The sequence below is a fragment of the Myotis myotis genome, unplaced genomic scaffold (genome assembly GCF_014108235.1).
Source record: "Myotis myotis isolate mMyoMyo1 unplaced genomic scaffold, mMyoMyo1.p scaffold_m19_p_40, whole genome shotgun sequence".
NCBI classification, from domain to species: domain Eukaryota; kingdom Metazoa; phylum Chordata; class Mammalia; order Chiroptera; family Vespertilionidae; genus Myotis; species Myotis myotis.
The window spans coordinates 405-28,144 of NW_023416347.1; the positions used below are offsets into that span (position 1 = coordinate 405).

At 50.3% G+C, this 27,740-nt stretch overlaps 1 protein-coding gene across 3 annotated transcripts in view; it reads left to right on the forward strand.

Moving 5' to 3' along the window:
* The first annotated feature begins 6,043 nt into the window (after window positions 1–6,043).
* Window positions 6,044–27,740, forward strand: part of ZNF592 (zinc finger protein 592) — a 51,496-nt gene continuing 29,799 nt past the window's right edge. The window contains exons 1-4 of one of the 3 annotated variants that reach the window (XR_004967167.1): window positions 6,044–6,144; window positions 20,298–20,406; window positions 26,601–26,681; window positions 26,932–27,112. The gene's annotated coding sequence lies outside the window, so the exon portion shown is untranslated. The remainder of the gene's footprint in view (window positions 6,145–20,297; window positions 20,407–26,600; window positions 26,682–26,931; window positions 27,113–27,740) is intronic. The other 2 variants (XM_036306282.1, XM_036306283.1) reach the window with 2 other exon arrangements.

Below are 27,740 nucleotides of genomic sequence, written 5' to 3' on the forward strand. Positions count from 1 at the left end.
AGAAATATCAATGTGAGAGAAACACATCGATTGGTTGCCTCCTGCACGCCCCTGATCAGGGCCTGGGCCAGGGAGGAGCCTGCAATTGAGGTACGTGCCCTTGACCGGAATCGAACCCGGGACTGATGGCGAACCTATGACACGTGTGTCAGAGGTGACACGCGAACTCATTTTTTTGGTTGATTTTTCTTTGTTAAATGGCATTTAAATATATAACATAAATATCAAAAATATAAGTCTTTGTTTTACTATGGTTGCAAATATCAAAAAATTTCTATATGTGACACGGCACCAGAGTTAAGTGAGGGTTTTTCAAAATGCTGACACGCCGAGCTCAAAAGGTTCGCCATCACTGCTCTAACCACTGAGCAAACCGGCTAGGGTGCTAATGGCTTTCCAGCAGATGCTAGCTTTGGGGTATTTCACTATCCCTTGTTGGTATCCCTCACCCCTGCCCACAACTTTGTATGCTGTCCATTCATTAACTCTCCAGCTACACATTTTGAGCCAGCCATCTGTGTACTAGTACTTTGATGCTGATTTTGGCTAATACAAAAGCAAAAAGGCAGATTGTATCATTAAAAAAAAAAAATAAAGATATAAGTCACAAAATTCACTCTTTTAAAGTGCAGGATTCAGTGGTTCTTCAGAAAGTTGAGCGACTTGTATCATTTTTCATTTAATATGTAATTAAGTGTTTTCCAAGTTACCAGTTGTCTGAGTACTCAATGGTAAGTAATACAATGTTGCTCGAGTTAGGTGCCTAACAAGAGTCTTGTTGTGTTTGATCCCAAACCTGCTTATGACAACTAATATGCCAGAATACAATTTAATTAAAATTTACATAAACCGATGAAACGTAAGCGTGAAAATAAGATCTCTGTGCAATATCAGCTGATTGCTTTGGAAACATTAGCTAAAGACCAGCTGAAAATTACTATCAAACCAAATGTGGGTGAGATGATTACAAAGGATTTAAAAATATATTTTTTTATTGATTTCAGAGAGGAAGGGAGAGGGAGAGAGAGAGAGAAACATCAGTGATGAGAGAGAATCATTGATTGGCTGCCTCCTGCACACCTCACACTGGGGATGGAGCCCACAGCCCACAACCCAGGGATGTGTCCTGAACCGGGAATTGAACCGTGACCTCCTGGTTCACAGGTCAATGCTAAACCACTGAGCCACACTGGCTGGGCTTTTTTTTTTTTTTTTTTTTTTTTTTAAATAAGGAGCCTCTACTTATATTGCTTTGCAAGAAACTTTAAGTCCTCAGTTAACCTTAAAGAAACAGCTTGGAAAGCGTTGAAAATACATCATGGATATGACTTAGGTAGGAAAGAGCTCAAGAACTCTAATCAGCACCCTTGCTCCAAGAAAAGGTTTGGCCTCACATAGGAAATTTGGCAACTTGGTTTCCTAATAGGTTTTAAGTGAATATGAAATGTTAAGATGTGTATATGTAATACACATAATTATTTTTAAAATAATTCACTGCTTTAATATACCTTTTAACCTAACTGACCTTTTTTGGGCTGGATCCCGTTTGCTTGGGAGAGATAAATCCTTATTCACTAGTCCCTTTATTTTCACAGGAGGGCAGGCAGGGGAGAATCTGTCTTGGTTTTTCCAGAAGACTTACGTAATTGGTGAATTTGGGTCTGCCTGTCCTCAGAGAGAGAGTGCAGTCTTCTCTAATCAGACATGGTTAAAGTTGCTAGACCTCTGCAAGGGGGAGGCTGGAGTTTTGGGGGAGCTACTTTTAATTCGGGGGATATGAAAAAGCCTATTGGTCACCATCCAAGCCCCATTCTTCAGTTCAGCTTTATGGGTAATAGAAGTTGATATTCTCATCTTTTCATTGGTTCCAAACTTGTAAGAAGGATGGTACTCACTGTCCCTGTGGATAAGATGGTCTCTATGTACTGTCACAATCAAAACACATTATTTTCCCTTTGATTTTAGTCCGTGATTCTGTTCATTCAAACAAAAAGTTGTCTCTGTTTTGCAGGCGGTAGTCTAGCCTTGTACGAAGTCCAATCTGTATCTCAAGCTAGACAAAGAACACACACACTCACACACACACACACACACACACACACACACACACACACACACTATGGCTCCTGAGGAATACTGATATCAGGAAGTATTGACTGAGAAGGGAAGAGGAACCCAAACATTGCTCCTGCCAATCCTTCTCTCCCCTCCCCCACCACATCCTGAGAATCTTACTTGTCCTGATTTCTGGAACAGGTAAACATGGCAAACTTAAGATCACAGTCTGTGCGGCTATCTAAATGGGACCTAGCAAACATTGAAGGGAATCATCTACTAGTTCTTTAGCGGGTCATAAAATCAATGTAGTAGGTCCTGACCAGTATTTAAAAAGAAGTAAAAATAATAAAGTTGAAACTATTAGCAGGCAATGGGTGTATAGAAGTCGAAATAAAAATGTACATTTTAAGTATATATGGTTTATTGTATGCCAAGCATACCTCAATAAAGCAGTAAAAACACCTAAAAAGGCCATCTTAAAATAAAGATGAAGTAGAAAAAAACGTTAGCATGCATTGCATAAAATAAGGGTAATATTTCAGGAAGCTTCTTTTTCAGAGGTGTGTGTATCTGGGCACATGTGTGTATACATTTTGGGTTGAGAATTGGAATGTATTTCTTCTTATGGGGGGAGCACAGTCACAAAAGCTTGCAGAGAATATTATTTAGCTATAAGAAAGGAAATCCTGCTATTTTAAACACCATGGTTAGATCTTGAGGGCATTATGCTAAGTGAAGTAAGTCAAGCAGAAAAAAGACAAATACTGTATGATCTCACTTGCATATGGACTCTTAAAAAAGCATAACTCACCCCGCTGGCATGGCTCAGTGGTTGAGTGTCTACCTATGAACCAGGAGGTCACGGTTCAACTCCCGGTCAGAGCGCATAACCGGGTTGTGGGCTTGATCAAGCCCACCAATGATTCTCTCTCATCATTGATGTTTCTATCTCTCTCCCTTCCTCTCGGAAATCAATAAAAATATACATTTAAAAAAAGCAAAACTCATAGAAAGTTGTGAAAAAAAGTTTGCAAAGCACTGGTTTGAGGTGCACATTTCTTCTTCATGTTTGCTCTTTGCTAATTTGCTCTGAAACTGCTGCCTTTTGAATAAAACCTGTCAGCAACCATGAGAAGGGCCAATTCTCACGCTGTAAACAGCTGGCATGCAAAAACCATTGCTCCTACCTCATTGCTCTGAGTCAAACGCCCAAGTATCATTAAGATCGAAGGGCAGGGATCTGGAACCTCATGAAGTAAGAGGTGACAGGAAAATTTACTTTAACATTTACCTACGCAGTTCAATTTCCAGGGGTCCTTCCCTGCCAGCAAATTACTAAAGGTTCAGGTCAGCGTTCAGGACCATAACCCTAGCTTACCTTTCCGACTGACTCACTCACTCTTCTCCCACAGGAATCCTGTGCTCCAACCAAACTGGCTTCTTGGTGTTCCCAGAACACTCCTTCCAGTTCTCATTCTGTGTCCTTGATTGCACTGTTCCTTCTGCCTCCTCAACTAGCCTGTCTCTGCTTGCCAGTCCCATCCACCCTTCAAACATCCACTTCCAATTTCCTTGCTGGGTTCCTAACATCTTTCCTTTGAATTCCATAAATATCTTTTAAAGAAATACCTTTTGTCATGATAACTTTAATAATATATTTAAGAATACCATTGCCCTGGCCGATTTGGCTCAGTGGATAGAGCGTCAGCCTGTGGACTGAAGGGGGTCCTGGGTTTGATCCCGGTCAAGGGCATGTACTTTGGTTGCAGGCTCTTCCAGGGTCCCGGCCCTGGTTGGGGGCATGCAGAAGGCAACCAATCGATGTGTTTCTCTCACATCAATATTTCTGTCTTTTCCTCTCTCTTTTACTCTTTCTAAAAATCAATGGGGAAAAAAAATCATCAATGGAAAAATATCCTTGGGTGAGGATTGGAAAACAAACAAAAAGAGATTACCATTTGTCCTGACATTCAGAAACATGTAGTATAAAAATAAGAAAATACAGAAGTCACAGAAGGAAAAACATCCCATTTTTTAATGTATGCATGGTACATAGATGGATATATATTACAAGGTGGTATTATGTCATCTTTTAAAAAATATTTTTATTGATTTCAGAGAGGAAGGGAGAGAGAGATAGAAACATCAACGATGAGGGAGAATCATGGCTTGACTGCCTCCTGCACGCCCCACACTGAGGATGGAGCCCACAACCCCGGCATGTTTCCTGATCAGGAATCCAACTGTGACCTCTTGATTCATAGGTGGATGCTCAACCACTGAGCCATGCCCATTGAGCTATGTCATCTTTTTTTTTTTTAATCTTTTTTTTAATTGATTTTTCACAGAGAGGAAGGGAGAGAGATAGAGAGTTAGAAACATCGATGAGAGAGAAACATCGATCAGCCGCCTCCTGCACACTCCCGCCGCCTCCTGCACACTCCCTACTGGGGATGTGCCCGCAACCCAGGTACATGCCCTTGACCGGAATCGAACCTGGGACCTTTCAGTCCGCAGGCCGACGCTCTATCCACTGAGCCAAACCGGTTTCGGCTGAGCTATGTCATCGTAATCAGTTTCTTCAACAGGGCTTTTGATGGCTACAAACTATAATTTATTTAACAATCATAGAACATTGGGCATTTTGCTTGTTTTTCACATCTGGGAGCATATATGGGGTAGTATAGAAAGAGCCCGAATTGGTCAGTGATAATTAGGAGAAATGTAAGTCAAGCCCCCCCCCCCCCCCCCAGGAATCTTTGGAGATAGTTTAGAAATGCTGGTTTCCCGCTTAAAGTGAAATAGGGGTTCGAACCAATTGCACTTTAAAAAAAAAATTTTTTTTTAAGCTTGCAACGCGGGTGTGTGCCTTTGACCGGAATCGAACCCGCGACCCTTCAGTCTGCAGGCCGATGCTCTACCCACTGCGCCACACCGGCCAGGGCCCCTGGCGCTCGTGTTGAAGGGCAGTAACCCCTGCGGAGGCCACGGATGACTCAGGACTCGGCGGAGGGGTCACCCGGGCAGCCGATCCACGGACACGCGCGGGGCGCAGAGGCAGGCCTCCCTTGACGCATCCCTTCAACCTCCCACCCCGATCCCGGGCTCCATTAACCATCTTATCTCTTCCTCTCCCCTCTCCGCGCCTCCGCCCGAGAGCTCCTCCTCGAACGGACACGAAACACCGGTCCCTTGTACTGTCGCTGCCCCCGGAGCCGCAGGCCTGCGTTTTGCCTCCAAACTCGCGGAGAGCATCCCCGGGGACCGCACTCCTCGCCCGGGCGATCGCTCGGCGCAGGGGCGGCAACCGGGCGCGCCCTCCCGCCAGCGGGGCCTCTCCGCCCGGCTCCGCACCCCGACCCGCCCCGCCGCGCGAACCGGGTGCGCCGGGGGCTGGGGGCGCCTCGCCGGCCCCCGCGCCGCCCTGCCAGTCACCCCGCGCGGGCCACGCTCCCAGGACGCAGACCCGTCCCGGCGGCCCCGTCCCTCGGCCACCGCGGCAGCCGAGCCGCGCCCCGCACCTCCAGGCCCGCGCGGACCCGCTTCCTGTCAGCGCCGCCCGCGGCCCGGCCGCCGTCCCGGCCCCTGAGGCGCGCGCCGCGAGACGCCGCCAGGCAGCGCCCGGCCCCCTAGTGGGCGACTCGGCCCCGGCGGAGGCCTCGGGCCCGCCCCGCGGCGCCTCACACGACGAGGCCCAGGTCGCGGGGAGCCGGGCCCGGAGCGGTGCTCGCCGGGCCGGAGGAGGGGCCCGGGGCCGGGTCTGGGGTCTGGGGTCCGGGGTCCGGCCCTGCTCGCCGCCGTGGGGCCTGCGCCGCGCGGCCCGACTCGGGCGGGAGGAGACGGGAGGCGGAGGCCGGGCCGGGCAGCCCCTCGGCCGCGCCGCGCTGGCCGGTGCCCAGGTCCGAGTCGCCTTCCGCCCGCGCCCCGCCCGCGGCCCCAGCCGGGTCCCGCCAGCCCGGCTCCCGCCCCCGCTCCGCCCCCGGAGCCGCGGCCCCGCCCGCCGCCGCCGTCGCCATGTTGGGGCTCCCGCAGCCGGCGCCGCGGACGCGCGCGGCCGAGCCCGGGGCCTGTCGCCGCCGCCGCCAGGTAAGCGCCCCCGCGGGCCGGGAGGGCCGGGGCCGGGGCCGGGGCCGGGGCCGCCGCCGAGGTGGCCCGAGCGCGGGCCGGGGGGAGCGGGGCCGGGGGAGCGCGCGCCCGCGGCCGGGCCCTGCAGCCTCGGACCCTGCGCGCCGCCCCGGGCGCAGCCGCTGCCCCGCCGCCGCCTGGCGGCCCGGCCGCCTCCCACCCGCCCCCGCGCCCGCCGCCCGCGGGACACGCCGCTGCCCTCCCCGCGCGGGGCCCGGGCCGCCCCGCGACAGCCCGCGGCCCCCGCCCGGGCACCGCTAACGGGGCACTTTCGCCGCCGGGACGCCTGTCAGCCGCCGTCCCCGCCGCCCAAGGAGCTGGCGCCGTCGGGAGGCGGACTCTGCGCGCGGCGACCCTTTCGGGCGCCCCCGCCCCCCCTTCACCGCCGCCCGAGTTCTGACCCCGGAGGACTCCTCGCGGGCGGACAGGTCCTCCCGCCCGGAGCGGGGTCCTGGGGGCGCCAGGCCCGCGGGTCCGCGTGGACATGTCCCTGCACCGGCTCTTCCTGCCAAGCCGGGGGCGGCTCAATGTGACCCGCGGAGGACGGGAGCGCCCGCCGGACAGATGGCCTCCTGGCCGCGGGTCAGCGCGTGCGCGGGGGAGGGGTCCTGCGGCCCGAGGGGCGCCGGCTGCCGCGCACCCCGGGCCGTGGGAGCTGCCCAGGAATTTTTTACTTTTTTTTTTTTTTTGGAGTAGGCCGGAGGTGGCGTGAAAAGTCCTGGATTGCAGTCACCCCGCAGGCCCATCCAGGGGAGCGCGTCTGGCACCCAGGACGCGCCTGCCATAGGACGGGCAGCAGGGGAGTGGGACCCGGGGCTGCAAGATGGTGCGTGGCCCGGCCCGGCCCCTCACCTGCAGCCTGTGCTCACGCAGGGCCTGCTCCGAGCATCTGCCCAGGTGTGCACCGGGGGCACACAGTGTGTCTGGCCGGCAGGGCCTGCTCCGAGCATCTGCAGGTGTGCACCGGGAGCACACAGTGTGTCTGGCCGGCAGGGCCTGCTCCGAGCATCTGCAGGTGTGCACCGGGGGCACACAGTGTGTCTGGCCGGCAGGGCCTGCTCCGAGCATCTGCAGGTGTGCACCGGGAGCACACAGTGTGGCCGCGCAGGCAGGATGTGGACAGACAGATGTCTGGCCTGGGAGGTGCTTGGCGGGATCGCAGGGGTCTGTTTCCTCAAACTCGGGTCAGGTCCACGGCGCAGCGAAAGAGGAAGTCATGGTGCGGGAACGCACGTTCTGACCATTTCCCCCCTTTTCCTCCGCTGGGTCGCGGCTTTGATTCGCGCGGGCCGTTTCTTTACTGAGCACTTACTATGTGCCAGCCGCGGGCCTAGGTGCTGGGAAGACCGTGGCCAACCAGAAAGGCGAGTTTGAGCTCGAGCCGGTCGCAGCCTAGGGGGAAGGCCCGATCATGAACAAATAATCTCGAAATGACACCCAAACAACCGCGTATTTATTCAGAAGCATGTGCCAGGCCTTGTTTTAGATGCTGCGAAGAAAGCTAGCAAAACGTATCTGCCCCCGTGGAACTTTCATTTTCGTGGGGGGTGGGGGGGGGGGAAGACAATCAAAGGAGATAATGTAACAAAAGACAGAGCCTGTTAGAAAAGTGCTAAGTGCGAAGGAGAAAAAGAAGATAGGGAAAGAGGATCTGAGATATCTGGTGGGGGTTGCGTTTACGTTCTCGTGGCCTGGGAAGGCCTCCCCAAGAAGGTTGCCTTTTGAGTAAGACTTTGAAGGGGTGAAACGAATCGTTTCAAAATGCGATGTGTGCAAGGAAAACAAAACCAAACAAAAAAAGAGCTGGGAGAAAACAGAATGGGCCTTGATTTGAGTTGGGGGCTCGGGGAAGGAAGTGACGAGGAGGCTGAGCCCTGGAGGAGGGTTAGGAGTTAACCATGTGTGGAGCTGCAGCGCTGGGCCAGTTGAGGAAGTGAAAGAGGCCTGTGAGGCTGGAGGGGGGGAAAGGAGAGGGGAGATAAGTCTGGGGAGAGGTGGGTGGGATCACGGGGGGGGGGGGGGGCCTGGGGCCAGGCGCATTAGTTCGGATGGTATCCCCAGTGTTGTTAGGGACCTGCGGAGGGTTTTGAGTCTGTGACATAATGACATTTACATTTGAAAAGGTCTCTGGCATCCGTGTGGGGAATGCACTTTGAGAGAAGCAGGTAAGGCAAGGCTGTCAGCGTTGCGTGGCCTAACTACTTGATCGCCTTGGGAAAGTCTCGGTCTAGCAGCCTGGGGGCGATCCCTTTCCTCCTGAGGCTGTTTTGCCCAGTTTTTAGGAATTAGCATTTATGGAGCCGCATGCTAGGTGGGGCAATCAGCGTTAGAGACTTTTCCTATTTAATCCTCTCTGCACCCTAACAGGAAGGGGTTGTCCTGCCCCTGGGCGGATAGCAGCCCAGAGGGGACAGAAAACAAGCCCCGAGGGGGGTAGACAACTTATCTAAAGCCACCTTTGTAACACAATCTGCTTTCAAACTCAGGTCTGCCTGATTCCAGAGCCGGGGCATCTTGCTTCTACAGCTTGCTAACAGGATCATCTTGAGCTATGTAACCCCTCTTGTGCCTCAGTTTCCTGTTTGGGAAAGCCTCAAGCTTTCCCCAGGTTACCTAAAAAGAAAAAGGAACTACCTCATGAGGTTGTCATGCGGGTCACATGAACTAATCCATGTAAACATTGTAATGCATAGCTCAAATCTTAGTTGCTACTATTATTTAAACATTTTGTTTTTTTTTATTTTTTTTGGTATAGCAAAGGTGGAGATTTATTGAAGAACAAGTACAGACTCCCACGTGGGGAGGGGAAAGAGTCTCCTTATTTAAACATTTTAATATATTTTATTGATTTTTTACAGAGAGGAAGAGAGAGGGATAGAGAGTTAGAAACATCGATGAGAGAGAAACATCGATCAACTGCTTCCTGCACACCTCTTACTGGGGATGTGCCCGAAACCAAGGTACATGCCCTTGACCGGCATTGAACCTGGGACCTTTCAGTCCGAAGGCCGACGCTCTATCCACTGAGCCAAACCAGTTAGGGCCCTTATTTAAACATTTTAAACATCCATGCTGCCTCTCAGCATATTTTGGTCATTTTGGATGAGATTAAATACGTAGTTAATTAAATTCTGGAATTTTGTGAGACCCCCGTGTTCCCTCCCTTTTCCTCTAAATAACTTAATGCCATGTTCCATGTGATCAATCATTCAACATTGATCTCCCATTTCATTTGTGACACTGTGCTAGGATTTATGGATACAAAGTGACTTCTATCCCTGAAGAAGCTCATGGGACCCAGGGGAGGTCAGATATTTTAAAAGATGAGCTACAATGTACTTAATAAGTTCTCTAATGCAGCTGTAATTAGAGACTTGTTGGGAGTAGTAAGAACTAAAGACATGGGGGCTTCAGGGAGGAGGTGACTTTTGAACTGGGCTTCGGAGGAAGAATAGGAAACTTACAGGCAAGATTGGGCAAAGGACATTCTAGGTAGAGAGAACCATGTGTGAAAATATGGAATCATGAGAGGCTTGGTTTGGCAATGAGGTTGGAAAGCTGAGTTGGAGCTGTAAAAGGCAGGTCAAGAAGTTTGGATTTTAGCCCTAGCCGGTGTGGCTAAGCGGATAGAGCATCAGCCTGTGGACTGAAGGGTCCCAGGTTTGATTTTGGTCAAGGGCACATGCTCGGGTTGCCATCTTGATCCCCAGTGGGGGGTGTGCAGGAGGCAGCTGATCAATGATTGATCTCAGCATTGCTATTTCTATCTCTCCCTCTCCCTTCCTCTTTAAAATCAATAAAAATATATTTTTAAAAAAGTTTGGATTTTTCCATGGGAGCTATCAGGGAATCTGAGATACATCAGACACTTACAGGGATGGGTGCTGCAGTTACAGAGACAGACGTCATACTGGAGGTGGCTTTAGGTTGGTGGAGTCACCCTGCTTCAGGGTCTGGTTCTCAGTTTTGTAGACCCCAAATTCAGTTTTTGTAGGGCGCTCAGAGCTGATTGGGTTCCAGGAGACTGACTTACTAATCAAACTTGGAAGAGACTGCTGTATAGACTCAGGGTATTAACTGGCCATGAGAAATGAAACTGCAGAATGACAGATGTTTTTGTCCTCTGGCCATTGCCTCCCCACCCCCACCCGTGTCAGACCAGGACTGGGACATGCTAACAAACTCTTGCTCTTCAATTCCTGTTTGTTTTTCTCAGGCTCCATGAAAACTAACCCTTTCTGTTAACATAATTTTTTCCCCCTCAAGCTCTGCATACTGTCGTCCACAATGATTATTAATTGGTAGAGTGAATGATTCCATATCAGTTGGGTAGGACCCTGTGTTTGTGACAGTTCAGGAAGAGGAGGAATAACTTTTTTAGAATTAAAATGGGAAAAAGGGGTTTCCCCAAATTGGGTTCCTGGAGGAGGTTTGCATTTATTTATTGATTGAATTTATTGGGGTGACATTGGTTAATAAAATTATATAGGTTTCAGTATGCAATTCTATAATACATCATCTTTATATTGTATTGTGTTCATCGTCCCAAGTGAGGTTTGCCAGGTTCTAAGTGGCATGGGTAATTTTGTGGCTACGGGCATGGGGTTGTGGACAGATACATTGGAAGTTGTTCTGGAAACAGAGTTCTGTGAACTCGAAGGTTTTTTTTTGTGTGTGTGTTTTTTAATCCTTACCTGAGGATATTTTTTTCCAACTTTTAGAGAGTAGAAGGAAGGGAGGGGGAGAGAGAGAGAAAAACATGATGGGAGAGACACACTGATTGGTTGCCTCGGGGATCTAACCTGAAACCCAGGTACATGCCCTTGACTGGGAACTGAACCCATGACCTTTTGGTGCACGGACTGATGCTCTAACTGCTGAGCCACTCCAGCCAGGGCAGGTGTTTCCATACACGTCGGAGACAGAAAGGAAGGTAGCCATTCCTGTCCCCTGTTCATCCTGAGCTTTCCTATTGGATTGCAGTGTTCATGAGGTTTGAGCCTCTTACACTCTTTCTGCTTCTGTGACACTGGGTAGAATGGTGGACGAGTTTTCAATCTGTATTTTTCTACAGTGAAAAATGAAATCCAAATAGACCAACCAAGATTGTGCATTAATTACTTTTCTTTTAAAACGGTAAAATTTTCTTTCCAGGAGTATTCACTTAGGAATTGCAGATAGGTATACAAAGGAAATAAGACTAACTAGACCCGGAGCTACTGTCAACATTTGAATATTTAGTGTTTGTATTGGAACTGTATCTTCGGCTCTATCTTTATGTGTAAGTTTGTTTCAAGTTTATCTTTTCCTACAGAAGAATAGGAACATCCTGAAGAGGAGAGAGTTCCGAGTGTTGACGTCTGTGAGCTGGAGCAATTGCGTGCACCCCAAATCTGTGATACCCATTAGCTAATGACTTTTGAGAAATGTTTTCAGGGGATCAGAGTGTTGCTTCAGCCAACCATTCACTTTTATTTGACGGTGGGAAGTGTGTGTGTGTGTGTGTGTGTTGAAGTGACATAGCTGATCCTTTTTATGACTCAAAGAAAAGTTACTGAACACCTTCCAAGTTTGGTATCACCCCAGAGTCATTTCTCAAACCTGTTAGCACTGTCGGCTGTCCTCATTCACTGTGTGACTTTCGGTAAATCCTTTGCCTTCTCCAGTTCAGAATCCGAAGGTGTTGTATCACGAGGTAATGGCGGCCCCCTTCCTCGCATTAACACACTCTCGGAGTTGAAAAGGATAATGAAGCCTGTATATGTGACTGACTGTGGAAAGACTGCCACAGTGTTGAGTGAAAAAGTAATCTGTTGACTCCTCGTAGTCTGCTGACTAGTATCTGAGTGAACAGATTAACTCCTGGCCTCCAGTCCGTATGTGTCGGGGGCAGGGTGCCTATATGACGTTGTAATTTCTGCTTGTGAGAGCTTCAGAATCACTGGAGCCCCTGAAAATTTTCTGAGTAGCCCAGAGGTGGCATGAAGGGTCTTCCGCAAAAATAAAGCTACAGACACCGCCCTAGCTGGTTTGGCTCAGTGGATAGAGCGTCCGCCTGCGGACTGAAGGGCCCCAGGTTTGATTCCAGTCAAGGGCACGTCCTCGGGTTGTGAGCTCGATCCCCAGTAGGGGGCGTGCAGGAGGCAGCCAATCAATGATTCTCATTGGTGTTTCTATCTCTCCCTCTCTCTTCCTTTCTGAAATCAATAAAAATATATATTTAAAAAAAATGTCACAGACCCCACACCCCAGGTTTAACTCAGAATAGCTCACTTCCTCTCTGCAGAGCAGAGTTTACTGTGAGATTCCTTACCTCTGAATAGTGGGATTGGGGTGAGTTTTACTTTTTTCTTTTTTTTTTTTTTATTCCCCATCATGACTTTTTCTATAGGCTTATGTGTCTTTACAGAAGCAAACAATCAGTAAACCTATTTTCATTTTAGAGACAACCATTGAATGCCCTAAAGCAAAAACTCAAGCTGTCCAGAACTGTGTCCCTATGGAAGACACGTGCTGCTGCAGCTGGCCAACCCAGCCTGGTCACATCTCAAAGACGATGTGCGTTTGTTACAGATGCAGCAGACACAGCCCTTCCGGGCAGGTGATCGAGGCCAGGCCCTCCGACTGCACTAGGCCCTGAACTTGGAGAGCGGGGCTGCACCCGTCTGGGCGGAGCTGATGAGTAGAATCTGATTTGGCTTCTTTTTTCTTTTTTCGTTCAGCAGTTGAATAGTTAAAGTCATCATCTGAATGATTTGGCTTCCAGCTTCATTTGTTGGTTTTTTTCTGTGAGAGTGCTTTTAAAGAAATCACTCCTTTTGGGCGTCGTCCTGGGCCTTCTCGCTCGGACCACAGGGCTCAGTCTGCACAGGGACCTGGAAGATGCCGGAGGTCTTGGTGTTACAACCTGGGGACCACCGGACTCTAAAGAGATGGGGTTCTTGTGTGTAAACCTCACTGGGCTTTCTCCCTTTCGGGGGCTCAGCCTTTCTTAGGGCTGAGGTGGGAGGCCATTCCTTCCTCATATCCACCCAGTCTTTGGGCGTAGGAGCATTTTACCGCATTGCTCTTGGCAGTGGAGCTGAATGTGGACCAGCGGAGTGACTCTTGCTCCACTTTGCCCAGGTTTGCTGCTGTTGACAGCATTCTACTTCTTTCTGCCAATTCAGTTCCTGAAGTTGAAGTTGTTCCTTTAGCTGGCTGAAGAGAAGAGTGGGACACGGGGCGGGGGTTGGGGGGTTGGGTGGGAGGGAGGGGGCTTGAAGGTAGGTGTCGATTGTAACACAAGCCTCTCAGGGCTGTTCCAGGGCCTGCAGCACACCTGACCGAGGCAGTGCTTTGGCATTTTCAGGGAAGGGAGTCTAGGGGTGGGCAGCGAGCAGCTGTTTGGATTCTTCTGGGGTTTGGCCCAGTCCAGGCTCTGGTCTGTGTGGGCAAGGGCCCCCCTCTGCCTTTGCCTCCTTAGACAGACTCTCCAGACCTGACCTGAACTGGCTGAGGTGGTAAAAACCGCCGCACTATCTGATACTTTAGTAAGGCTGTACCCCCTCAGGCACTTAAAAATATTAGATGTGTGATTAATGCTACTGTTAGTTTTTATTTTTATTTTTTTTGTTAATGCTCACCCGAGGATATTTTTCCATTGATTTTTAGGGAGAGTGGAAGAGAGAGGGAGAGACAGAGAGAAACATCGATATGAGAGAAACACATCGATTGGTTGCCTTCTGCATGAACCCTGACCAGGGCCCAGGCCGGGGAGGAACCTGCAGCGAAGGTACGTGCCCTTGACCAGAATTGAACCTGGGACCCTTTGGTTCACAGGCTGACACTCTAGTCACAGAGCCAAACTGGCTAGGGCGGTACTGTTATTGTTTTTATTTTATTTTATTTTAAATATATATTTTTATTGATTTCAGAGAGGAAGGGAGAGGGAGAGAGAGAGATAGAAACATCAATGATGAGAGAGAATTATTGATCGGCTGCCTCCTGCACGCCTCACACTAGGTATCGAGCCCGAAACCTAGGCATGTGCCCTGACCGGGAATCAAATCGTGACCTCCTGGTACATAGGTCAACGCTCAACCACTGAGCCATGCCAGCCGGGCAAGGTACTGTTATTTTTAATTAGAATGTTTACTTGTATGTAAGATTCTGTGGAGCCTTTTAGGAACTGGGCCATCACTGATCAGTAACCCACAGTTGCTATGAAAGGTCCACCTGGGCCCTTCCCTGTGGGACATAAAAGAATCCTGTGAGATGAACTTTGCCCTCAGGGGGTTCCCCCACAGAAAGCGATTAGAGAACACTTTGCTTCCAGACCAGAAGTGTCTTAAGGGGGCTTTTCCTTCTGAGGGTGGTGGTTACTTTCACACAGGTCACCCCTGAGATGGCTGGAGTTACCTCTGGGGAACATTCTCTGGGGCTCACAATGGATCGAGTGGCCATTTGGGAGGAGGGAGGTGGTGGCAATGATGTAATCTCATCTTTCTTTTTTTAATCCTCACTCGAGGATATTTTCCCATTGATTTTTAGAGAGAGGGAAAGACAGAGAAATATCGATGTGAACCACATCGATTGGTTGCCTCCTGTAGGAGTTCAAACAGGGGCCTCAACTGAGGTATGTGCCCTTGACTGGAATCGAACCCGGGACCCTTCAGTCCGCAGGTGGACGCTCTATGCACTGAGCCAAACCAGCTAGGGCTGGTCTTTCCTTACTTCTCTCCCTTTGGTACTGTTCCTCTGAGCACCAGTACTTTAGAAGGTATAGACGTTTGTCCACAAGTAATGAACCCTTTCATGCCACCATTGTAGCTCCATTCCTCTGAGCCTAAGGCTTCTGCATTTCTACTTTAAAATATTTACACCCCTGGGAGAGGTCAGATTCTTAGCAGTTCACCACCAAACAATAGCTATAATTATCAGGAATTAATTAAGTCAACAGAGAGAAAGACCGGGGAACCCAGTCAGGCTCTTAGGGGCAAGATTGCCCAAAGGGACACACTCCTGCCGGGCAGGAGGGAAGTGAGGGGGCCAGAGGAGCTCCAGGCACAACAGCTGTTGCTGGGGGTGGTGCTGTGCCCAGCTCCTTCCTGACTCTAGGGCCACCCTGGGGTCCTGCTGGCGGAACCTGGGGTACAGCACTGGTACAGGGGCCCCTGAGGCAGAGGGGGAATGTGAACTGAGTCTTACAGGGTTGGGAAGGTTGTTGTTATATGCTCAGTTTAAGAATGTTTGGAGCATTCAAGAAAAAAACAAGCCCTAGCCGGTTTGGCTCTGTGGATAGAGCATCAGCCTGTGGACCAAAGGGTCCCTGGTTCGATTTTGGTCAAGGGCTTGGTCAAGGGCGTGTACCATGGTTGCAGGCTCCTCCCTGGCCCTGGGCCCTGGGCCCTGGTCAAGGCGTGTGCCGAAAGCAACAAGTCCAAGAGTTTCTCTCACATCGATGTTTCTCTCTTTTCCTCTCCCACTCTCTCTAAAAATCAATGGAAAAATACCCTCAGGTGAGGATTAACCAAAAAAAAAAAAAAAAAGAAGAAAATAACCCCACAATCTTATACCTTATGATAGACAGCTAAAGGGGAGTGGCCTAGGCCTAGATTCCCAAGGTTCTCAAAAGCCTGTCCAGAGGGTTGGAGCTCACGCCTGGGGAAATGCTTAGGTTTGTGAGCAGAGACAGTGACGTGATGAAAATGGTGTTTGGGGGAGATGGCTCTTAGGATGACCGTGGGGAGGTGGTGGGGAAAGAGGTAGCGAGGACAGGGCCATGGAGTGGGACATATGACGTCGGTGAGACTTGGTCGAGGCGGGATGCCCTCCGGCCTCTGTGTGGCTGCCTTGACAACGGTTTCCAGCGCTCCCAACCAGGTGGGCATTCAAGTATTGCCTGTGGCTTTGGGCGGGGTGTCTGTGGGAGAAAGGGAGGGAAGGGGCCTCAGGTTCGTGGGTCTGGTGATGCACTGGCCTGCGTCTCAGACTGTGACCCAGGCTGGAGCCTGTCTGTTCCCTGGTCTGTGCGAGGCGAGCGTAGCTGTCAGTGCGCTCAGAGCGTTCCCCTGAGCTGGCACCTGAAACCCATGGGTTCTGTCACCTTCTTTCAACCTCATGCTCTGTCTCCAAAGTTTTATCTGTTTCTCGGAACCAATTGTCTCTGATTCACAAACCCATTTGGATGGGAAATGCTTATTTCTAAATGGTTTCTGTTTCATTAGGCTTCTAGCCTGGTTTTAAAAAGGCTTTTGCCAGATGAGATTGGTGGAGAAGTGATTTTGACATAATTAGCTTCTTATGATCTTCTCGGATAAGTTATGTTTTGAGATTGGTGTCTCTGATGTATTCATTTCTAGAATAAATATATGAGTGCCCGTTACGTGCCCGGCACTATTTTAGGCGGTGGGAATATAACAGGGAACAAAGAAAAATATTACCTTCATGGAGCTCCTATTCTAGTGTGTGTGGGCTTATAGACAATAAATAAAATATAAAGTATGAGAGATGGTGGAAAGTATTTTGGAGGAAAACAAAGCAGGATGGAGGACAGGGAGGCTCGGTGGGAGGGGAAGGCCGAGAAGCCTCACTGATAAAAGGACCTTTGAGCAGAGATCGGAGGGAGGTGAGAGGGAGCCAGGCCGTTATCTGAGGGAGGAGCCATCAGCCTGGAGAGAAAAGCAAGACAGCTAGTCCTTGAGGCCAGAGAATGCTGAGAGTTTGTGGAACAGCCAGGAAAGCAGTGGTGGGGCCGAGTGAGGAGGGGGGAGGCCGGGAGAGGAGGCCGGCGCTCCCAGTGGGGCCCCGAGTGGGGGTGAGATGGGAGCCTGCGGGGCTGTGCAGAGCACAGTGCCCTCAGCCTCCTTTGGGAGGTGCCCTGGCTGCTGGTGATGGTGGAAGCAGGGGGGCTTAGCTCTCCGCGAAGAGTGGGCACCAGCGTCGGATATGGGAGCCTCTCCCGGAGTCCGCTGGAGCACACGTGTGGCTTCCGGGACTCACTCAGTGCCCTTGTTCCTAACCGCTCAGTGACTGTCACGGCTTCGGACCCCTGGGCCCCACTCCACTCCCGAGTCAGTCTCCAGGTGGGCCCGCGCGCCTGCATCGTTAAGCCTTTATGGGTGGTTTTTGAGGCCGGTGGTTCGTGGTCTAAAGACAGTTGTTTTTTATCCCAGATAGCATCGGTCACCTGGGTGACCCCCATCCCTAAAAATTCTGATTTAATTGGTCTGAGGTAGGGTTAGGCATTAGTATTGCTCCCTAGATGTGCATCTAAGGCTAGAATCGCTCTTGGAGGGTTATGTAAGCCTGATGCCTGGTATTTGATGGAGCGATTTCAATGGGTAACTGTGAGTAGGAGACCTCAGCCTGTCTGAGAAGGCGAGGGGAGGCCCGTCCCCTGGCAGGCATAAGAGGAGTCTTTCACAGCAATGAAAACTCTTCAATGTATGTGCTTTATCTCATACTCACCTCTCTGGGCCTTCATTTTCTGTTTTTTTAAAATATATTTTTATTGATTTCAGAGAGGAAGGGAGAGTTAGAAACATCCATGATGAGAGAAACACCGATCGGCTGCCTCCCGTACACCCCCCACTGGGGACTGAGCCCGCAACCCAGGCATGTGCCCTTGACTGGAATTGAACCACTCAAGCCTGCAGGCCGATGCTCTATCCACTGAGCCAAACTGGCTAGGGCTGGGCCTTCATTTTCTTGCCACAGTCAGTGACTTACACTGAAAGGTTTCCCAGGGCCTCTGGCTCTGACAGGTTTTAATCTTTCTGGTCCTAGAAGGACTTCTAATCTAGAACGATGTTCTAGGACAGCGGTCGCCAGCTGGGGGTCCGAGGACCACTGGTGGTCCGCGAGGTTCGAAAGGCTGGCGACCGCTGTTCTAGAGCACTGTTTTCTAACCTTGGTCTTCCAATACCCTCAGGTGTGTCATAATTATGGCAAAGGCTGTGGTGACTGCCTTTGTACCACCTATAACGGCACCTTGGGAAGGCGAGGATGTTGGGAACCTGAAATGTGAAACCCGACCTCCTGGTTCACAATCCTGAGGGGAAGGGCCGCTTGGTCCTTGGAGGCCTGAAGGAGTCTGGGCTCTGGCCTTGGCCCCGCTCCCCCACTGGCCACTTCCTTGTGCCGTGGGGATCATGTTTTGTAAACGGTAAAGCTCCTGTAAATCAACGCGTGTCTAGGGGGTAGGGCGACCTGGGAGAAGCGGCCAGCTGGGGCCAGTGAGGCCTGGTGCTCAGGTGTGCCAGCTGCGCTCTGCAGCCAAACCCTGTTCACTGGGTACAAGAGACGGTCCGGATAACCTGGCAGAGGCCAGTGGCCTCAGGAGCCAAGGTTAACGTGGAATAAATCACCGGGCTCGCTTGCTCATTGGAGGGCTCAGAACTGACTTGGGACATCAGATGGGAGACCCCGCAGCCCCGGCCCTGGCCCCGGGCTCTGACTTTGGACCTCATTTGGACAGCACAGTGTCTGCTTGTTAGTTTATATTTTGAAATGTGAAGGTCCCAATACGAGGAGGAAAAAGTGTTTCTCTTTCTCTTCTGTAGAATTGGGATAATCACTTTTTGTCCCTTCCCCTCGAGATTCTTCCGTTAATATTGTCTAGATCTCCATTTATTTATTTATTTATTTATTTTTTAGATCTCCATTTAGAATCCAAACTGAATTCTGGTTTGTCAAAGTTAAGACAGAAATGAAGTTCAGCGAGGAGTGCAGGAATAGGGTTCGAGTGAGCAGAATTAGGAATGAGGCTTTTTCGTTTGACGTTTGTGGGTACAGGTAGCTGATGGACCCTTAACAAGGTCTCCCCAACACTGGCCGGTTAAACTGGAATCCGGGGCTGTGGCCAAGCGTCCATTGTTTGCACAGTGCCCGAGGTGGCGCTGATGTTCAGCTAGAGGTGAGGACCACCTAGTTGTTGTTCTTTTTATTTTTTAGTTATTATTATTTTTTAATCCTCACCCGAGGATATTTTCTATTGATTTTTAGAGAGAGTGGAAGCGAGAGGGAAAGGCAGAGAGAAACATCGATGTGAGAGAAACACATTGATTGGTTGCCTCCTGCACGCGCCCTAACCAGGGCCTGGGCCAAGGAGGAGCCTGCAACCAAGGTGCGTGCCCTTGACCGGAATCGAACCCGGGGCCCTTTGCTCTGCAGGCCAACGCTCTATCCACTGAGCCAAACCGCTAGGGCTAGTTGTTGTTTTTTTTTTGTTGTTAAAGTTTATTTATTGCTTTCAGAGAGAGAAGAAAGGAGGGAAACATCGATTTGTTCTTATTTATGCCTTCATTGGTTGATTCTTGTATGTGCCCTGACTGGGGATCGAACCCGCAACGTTGATGGAGCGGGACGGCCCTCTAACCACTGAGCTACCCGGCCAGGGCAGAGGACCACCTCGTTTTAAAAATGGGTTCTGCCAGTTTTTCCCTTGTCTTACCTCATTTACCTCCCCTCCTCAGTGCTGTCCCTTCCTGCCTCTCCCCACCTGGACGTTCCCCCGCTTACCTGGCCCTTGGTCCGTGCCCACTGCTTGACCCTGTGCTTCCTCTGCTTCAGCAGGCTTCTGAGCACTGGAGAGTGAGCTGTGTGGCGCGGTCAGCGCCCCTCATGTACCTTGTCCCTGTCCCTTGTGCATGCTTCCAGTCAGCCTGACAGTTAGGGGTTCGGCAGTCTGCTGGGACACTGAAAAACTGTCAGATAAAGCTTGCTGGCCACTGAGGTTGGTGGCATAACAATGAACAAACACGTGTTTGCTGCGTTTAAGACATTGCAGTAACAGCTTTACAGATGTTAACTCATTTAATCTCCATAACACTCGCTTATATGCGGGGGACACAGACACAGACGTGAAGAGACCTGTTCGAGGTCACATGGCTAGAAGGTAGTGGATCCGGGATTTGAACCCAGGTTGAGGCTGCACTGCGAACCTCCACACTGGGAGGGAGGGAAAGTCTGGGGCTGGGACACGGTTTGTCTTTGACTACATTTGGGGTCTGCACTGAATTTATGTTGGAGGGTTTGACTTACACTATTACTATCATCATCATCATCTTAACCTACTTTAACATTTACCTTCAGGACTATTTAAAAGACTTTTTTTTTTTGTCTTTCTGCAGGTGGTGTTTGGTCACTAAGCCATGTGCCTAGGTGAAAGTGACTCCTCTCTCCACGGCTCTGCACCCCCAGCAACGCTCACCACACCCTTGTTTGGAGAGCCTCACTGAGGTATGCAGTCCAGGCTGACCTGGGCCAGCCTTCAGGAGTTGAGAGTTTGGATGCAAGTGATTTTGTTGTTGTTGTTGCTGTTCCTTGGTAGTTACTATTTGAAATTATAGTCAAGCGGACATGACAGAGTTGAGCATTCTAACCGTTTTCAGCACTGTGCAGTGGCATTAAGGACATTCACATTGTTGTGAACCATCACACCACCATCCACTTCCATTACCATTTCATCGTCCCCAACATAAACTCTGTGCCCATGGAACATGAACTCTCCCTGCCCTGGCCGGTGTGGCTCAGTTGGTCGAGCGGTATCCCATGCACCAAGAGGTCTCCAGTTCGATTCCTGGTCAGGGTATATGTCAGGGTTGCAGGCTCAATCCCTAGTTGGGGGCATGCAGGAGGCAGCCAATCGATGGTTCTTCCCCTGCCCTTACTTCTCTATCGAAAATCAATAAAAACATATTCTTTAAAAAACTCCTGCTCTCTCCCATTATGCTCCCTGTCTGTGTGAATTTGACCACTCTACGTACCTCATATAGGTGCAGTCCTACAGGACTTGTCCTTTTGTGACTGGCTTATTTCCCTTAGCAGAGGTCCTGGAGGCTTACCCACAGTGTAGCATGTGTCAGATCTTTGTTCCTTTTTAAGGTTGAATAATATTCCCCTGCCTATTTATAGCACACTGTTTACCCAGTCATGTTTTGATGGACAGTCTGTTTGATCCTACCTTTTGTCTGTTGTGATTAATGCCGCTCTGAATATGGTGTACAAATACCTCTGAGACCCTGCTTCCAGTTCTTTTGGGTCTATACCTGGAAGTGGAATTGCTAGATCATGTGGTAAATTCTATGTTTAGTTTTTTTTGAGACACCACCGTGCTGTTTTCCATAGTGTCCGAACCATTTAATATTCCCACCAGCAATGAATGGGGATGCCAATTTCTCCACAACTTCACTGACACTTGTTAGTTTCTGCTTTTTGTTTTTTAAATCCTCACCCAAGGATATTTTTCCATTGATTTTTAGGGAGAGTGGAAGAGAGAGGGAAAGAGAGAGAAACATCGATGTGAGAGAAATATCAATTGATTGCCTCCTGCATGAGCCCCAACCAGGGCCCTGGGAGGAGCCTGCAACCAACATACGCGCCCTTGACCAGAATCAAACCCGGGACCCTTTGGTCATCAGGCCAACGCTCTATCCACTGAGCCAAACCGGCTATTTTCTTTTTTGTTTTTTAAATAATAATAGTCATCCTAATGGGTGTGTCCTTGGTGATTATCTGGATGGACCCATGCTGTCCACTAAACAAGGGTCTGGTGCCGGTTGTGCCTAAATGCACAAACGTAGAGCAGATAAGATGATAAACGCCCATGTACTCCTCACCCAGATCAACGGTTATCAGCTCATGGCCAATCCTGCTGCATTGGTGTCCTCCCTCCCTGCCCTCTTCCTCTCGCCCTGCGCTATTTTGAGGCAGTTGCCAGACATCACATTGTTTTATCTGCAAGCATTTCACCATGTGTCTTAAAAACACAAGGGCTCTAATACTCCATTTTGCCTGATGGTAGAAGGGCACATAGGGCTATTTCTTTGGATATTATTCCCTGTCATCCCCGAGGGTCACTGGGCACATACACAGTGGGCACACCTGTGGGCACCTGTCTCCACTCTGGGTTGTTGGTGCAAGGCTGCCCGGCTGGACCCTGCTTTCCTGCAGAAGGCCGACTGCCCTGAGGTCTGAGCAACCATCATCAAAGAGCCCACCTGGGTCTCAGCTGAGAAAGGAAGGAGGGAAGAAGGAGGGAGAGAGGGATGAGAAAGAGGCTGAGAGAGGAGGAGGAGGGAGGGACGAGCAGGCATGGAGAAAGGGATGGGACAGAAAGGCATGGGAAGGAGAAGGGTGTGGAGGTCTGAGAAAGAGAGAAAAAGAGAACACTGGAGAGAGAAACTCTTTTCTTTAAATCCTCACCCGAGGATAGTTTTCATTGATTGTCAGAGAGAGAGTGGGAGAGAGAGGGAAAGAGAGAGAAACATCGATGTGAGAGAAACACATCCATTGGTTGCCTCCTGCACACGCCCTGACCAGGGCTCAGGCCAGGCAGGAGCCTGCAACCAGGGTACGTGCCCTTGACTGGAATCAAACCCAGGACTCTTTGGCCTACAGGCCGACGCTCTATCCACTGAGCCAAATTGGCTCGGGCTGGGAGAGAAACTCTACCAGTTGCTAAACTCCTGCTGAAGTCATCTACGGGAACCACAGAGATACCCAGGACTAATAGCATGTTCCGTGTATCCCCTCAAACCTTTGATTTTGGAATCTGGGAGTGTAGTTCACCTATAGCAGTGATGGCGAACCTTTTGAGCTCGGCATGTCAGCATTTTGAAAAACCCTAACTTAACTCTGGTGCTGTGTCACATATAGAAATTTTTTGATATTTGCAACCATAGTAAAACAAAGACATATTTTTGATATTTATTTTATATATTTAAATGCCATTTAACAAAGAAAAATCAACCAAAAAAATGAGTTCGCGTGTCACCTCTGACATGCTTGTCATAGGTTCGCCATCACTGACCTATGGTGATGAGGCTGGTGGCACACTGGGTGGCACCAGGCACATGGGTGACAGCTGGGGACGGAGTGATCCCATGGCACAGCCGCTTTCTCTTTGCTGGGCCCTTTGGTCAGGGAGTGGAGGCTTGGTTCCCAGCAGGTCCGAGGCTACTGGCTTCTTGCTTAAATTCAGGAGTCCCCACACTAAGAGATGATGCTTTTACAGAGTTCAGTGGGGAGGCTCCTCAGGATGGTGTGGGAACGAGGTGTCCTGTCCCCTTTTTGTCTCAGGCTCTGGGTCTTGTTCCCCTCTAACAAAGTTCAGTGCCCAGTGAGTGCTGAGATCTGTTCCCCAGTTATGAAAGGTGACAGAGGCACCGGTTATAGAGTGTCGGTCTAGCTCTCCGTTTTCAGCTCTATTTACTTATTTATTTTTAAAGTAATGTCTTTTTAAATATATATATATTAATTTCAGAGAGGAAGGATGAGCAAGAGAGAGATAGAAACATCAATGATGAGAGAGAATCATCGATCGGCTGCCTTCTGGAGATTGAGCCCGCAACCCGGGCATGTGCTCTTGACTGGAATTGAACCTGGGACACTTCAGTCTGCAGGCTGATGCTCTGTCCACTGAGCCAAACCGGCTAGGGCAGCAGTTCTCAACCTGTGGGTCGCGACCCCTTTGGGAAGGTCGAACGACCCTTTCACAGGGGTTGCCTAAGACCATCGGAAAACATATATATAATTACTATTGTTTTTGTGATTAATCACTATGCTTTAGTTATGTTCAATTTGTAACAATGAAAATACATCCTGCATATCAGATATTTACATGGTGATTCATAACAGTAGCAACATGACAGTTATGAGGTAGCAACGAAAATAATGTTATGGTTGGGGGTCACCACCACATGAGGAACTGTATCAAAGGGCCGCGGCATTAGGGAGGTTGAGAACCACTGGGCTAGGGCTTCTCAGCTCTATTTAAACTTTGTTGCCTGTACCTAGTTTCCACTTGCAGCAGCTCAGTCAGCTGTATGGTCCTATCCCCTTTTCTTCCTTTTTATCTATTTTAAAATATAGTCGCTCTATTGAGAGATAATTCACATGGCATGTAATTCAGTCATTTAGCGCGTACCATTCAGTGGTGTTTAGTATATTCACAGAGTTGTATCCCCTCCTCTTAAGACTCAAGACCACCCCATGCCCTCTTCTCCCTGCGGCTCTCAGAGCCAGCCCTCTGTCTCCTCCGGCGCCACACACATCCCATCCTCAAGACACATGGCCTTATTGTGGGACGGTGGCCAGCAGGCACTTTCTACCATTACAGTATTGACCGTCATCAGCCTGCAGGAGCCCAGCTCTCACAGGCAGGGCTCCTCAGGTAGCCCCCTTCCCGCTGGCAAGCCCCGTCATGACTCAAGGCCTCTTTATTTATAGCAACATTTTAAAGGCTAAACACAAATAACACTGCAAATTTGCCAGCTGCCTGACTGTGATGAACCTGCTCAGGACTCTGTGAGTGTCCTTGGACAAGCTTAGTTCTGGACAGATGAGCCTGTCAAGTCACTGTCCCTTTCTCATGGTGGGTTTCCTTCCAGTAAACACATGGGAGCGCTAAACAGACGACGAAATGAGCAATTACAGGGGAGGGCAAAAGTAGGTTTACAGTGGTGAGTCCGTGAAACAGAGTTTATCCTTGTATTACGATGTGTTCGTTATTGTATCATTTGTTTGAACACTTACGAGATTGTACCTCAGTGCGCTGTGCCGCTGCGACACTCTTTTGAGTTATAAAGCTATTGTAATATTCGTAACCGCACATCTTTTTCCGTACAAACAATGGTAAGCCTACTTCTGCCCACCCTGCGTATAACAGGTCCGGCGATGGTAAGTGCCGTGAAGAAAAATAAGGCGGATTACAGGGGCGGAGGCTGACGGTGGGCTGGGGAGTGGTGTCTTTGTACAGTGGTCACAAGACTGTAAGACCTGGTGATACCTGAGTGAAGACCTGAGGGGGCGAGGAGTGAGCCCGTGAGGCCTGCGGGGAAGGACTTCCCACGCAGAGGGCGTATTAAGTGCAGGGGCTCTGAGCAGGTGCCCACGGGCCTGGGGAGCAGCAGGGGCCTGTGCACACCTGGAGCGGACGGGGTGACCGAGGGACCTGAGGGCCGTTAGATCACCCTCGGGCCGGGGTACAGACTGGGTGTACCTGTGTGACACGGGGGAAGGGTTTGAAGGGTTTGAGGACGGGAAGAACATGGCCCGAGGGGAGTGGAAAGGCAGCGCTCTGGCTGCTTTGTGGCGCGTGAAGAGAGGAGGCAGAGCTGGGGGCCAGGGGGCCAGTCCGCAGGCTGCCGGGGACCCAGGGGAGAGAAGGTGATGGCAGAGCTCATTAGAAGAGGCTGGTTTGGATAGTTTGAGGCGGTTTCAGAGGATTTGTGTGTGGATCAGATGACGGGTCCGGAGGAGAGAGAACTCAAGGATGTCAAGGTTTTGGCCTAAGCCACGGGAAGGAGGGAGTTGTCACTTCCTGAAATGAGGAATCCTGGGAGGAACTCAAGGGTTAGATTTTTCTTTTTTGTTAAAATATATTTTTATTGATTTTTTTACAGAGAGGAAGGGAGAGGGATAGAGAGTTAGAAACATCGATGAGAGAGAAACATCGATCAGCTGCCTCCTGCACACTCCCCACTGGGGATGTGCCCGCAACCAAGGTACATGCCCTTGACCAGAATTGAACCTGGGACCCTTCAGTCCGCAGGCCGACGCTCTATCCACTGAGCCAAACCCGTTAGGGCATCGAGGGTTAGATTTTGAACATAGTAGGTTTGGATGCCTATCTGAGTAGAACTCCATGCCTAGAATCCTAGGGTTACTATTAATAATTTAGTGAGGGCCCGTGCAGGGGCTTATGAAATAGCAGACGGCAGAATGTTTTACTGAAATAACTGCAGTAAAGGTAGGAAACCATGCCGTGAGGAGGAATAAGTGAAGCAAGCACAAGGGAGGGTGAGGGGGCTTGTGCTGGGCGGGCAGAGGCCCCTCCCTCCATCCTGTGGGACGCCTGTGCCCCGGGGGAGCCTTCCTGGCCCTGCAGATGTGTGGCTGCGGGTGTTCCCGCGGGTGTTCCCAGCAGGCTGGTGGGGACTTGAGAACAGGGTATGGGCCTTCCCTGCTGTCTCAGTGCTAGGCGTCTGTCTTGGCACCTGGTAAAGGTTTGGTGGTGACCCTCCCTTTCTGAGCCCCAGTTCTCCGTGTGTAAGATGCAGAGGTAGACTAGACCAGTGCACTGTGATCAGCTGGGAAGCTTAAAAAATGCAGGCATCGCTGGGCTGGCGTGGCTCAGTGGTTGAGTGTCAGCCTATGAACCAGGAGGTCACGGTTCGATTCCTAGTCAGGGCACATGCCCCGGGTTGCAGGCTTGATCCCCAGTGTGGGGCGTGCAGGAGGCAGCTGATCAATGATTCTCTCTCATCATTGATGTTTTTATCTCTCTCTCCCTCTCCTTCCTCTCTGAAATCAATAATTAAAAAAAAAAAAATGCAGGGGTCCATCCCAGACCTACTGAGTCAGAATTTCCAGCTGGGAGCTGGGAGCTGGGAGCTGGGACGGTATTTCAGTCACGTGTTCTTCTTTTGCAGTCGGTGCAGCAGCTCCCCAGACGGGTGTCCGAGAGCCACCGGACCAGATACCTCCCGAGGCCCCTGCAGCTCCAGTGTCCTGTGAGTCTCGTCAGAGTGCTCACAGGATCACTCTGTTCTTGGGACGTGGGAGTTTTGGTTGGGGTGGAAGGGCCTGGAGGGGGAGAGGAGAAGCTGCCACTGGGTGAAGGTGAAGGGCACCGGGGCAGGGGCATCAGCAGGGGTTTGGAGAGGCCTTAGGAGAGGACCCGGGAGGAATATGGGACCATTTTTTCCCCATGTCCTTTGGTCCAGCTAAAGTTTCTCCCTCCTCTCCCACCCACGGATGCAGTGTCTCTCTGTGGTCCGTGTTCAGCCACAGTCCAAACAGAAGCCCCTGCAGGTCGCAGGAGCGGCGCTGACCTCGTGCCTGCTCACTCGGTCTCTTCGCCTCACCAGCTTCCACTCCTGGAAGAAGCACCTCCACCTGGCAGCCACCTCACGCACTTTCTTCGGGTCCCAGCTTCTGCTAAGTAATTTCTCTCCTTTCCTCCCTGCCTCCCTCCCTCCCTCTCTGTCCCTCTCCCTCACCCCGTCTCTTTCTTTCCGTCTGTCTCTGTCTGTCTGTCTCTCACACTTGAGTCATTCTTTGGTCTCTTGCCCCTGCCATGTTTCTTCTTCTAAAATGCAAAGCTGATGGCAACTTCTCATTTACCCACTTTTTATTTTTTGTTTATTTATTTTTTAAAATATATTTTATTGATTTTTTACAGAGAGGAAGGGAGAGAGATAGAGAGCTAGAAACATCGATCAGCTGCCTCCTGCACACCCCCTACTGGGGGTGTGCCCGCAACCAAGGTACATGCCCTTGACCGGAATCGAACCTGGGACCTTTCAGTCCGCAGGCCGACGCTCTATCCACTGAGCCAAACTGGTTTGGCCACTTTTTAATATGTATATATATTTCATTGATTTCAGGGAGAGGATGGGAGAGGGAGAGAGAGAGAGAAACATCAATGATGAGAGAGAATCATGGATCGGTTGCCTCCTGCATGTCCTCACACTGGGGATCGAGCCCGCACCCAGGCATGTGCCCTGATCGGGAACTGAACCGTGACCTCCTGGTTCATAGGTTGATGCTCAGCCACTGAGTGACACCGG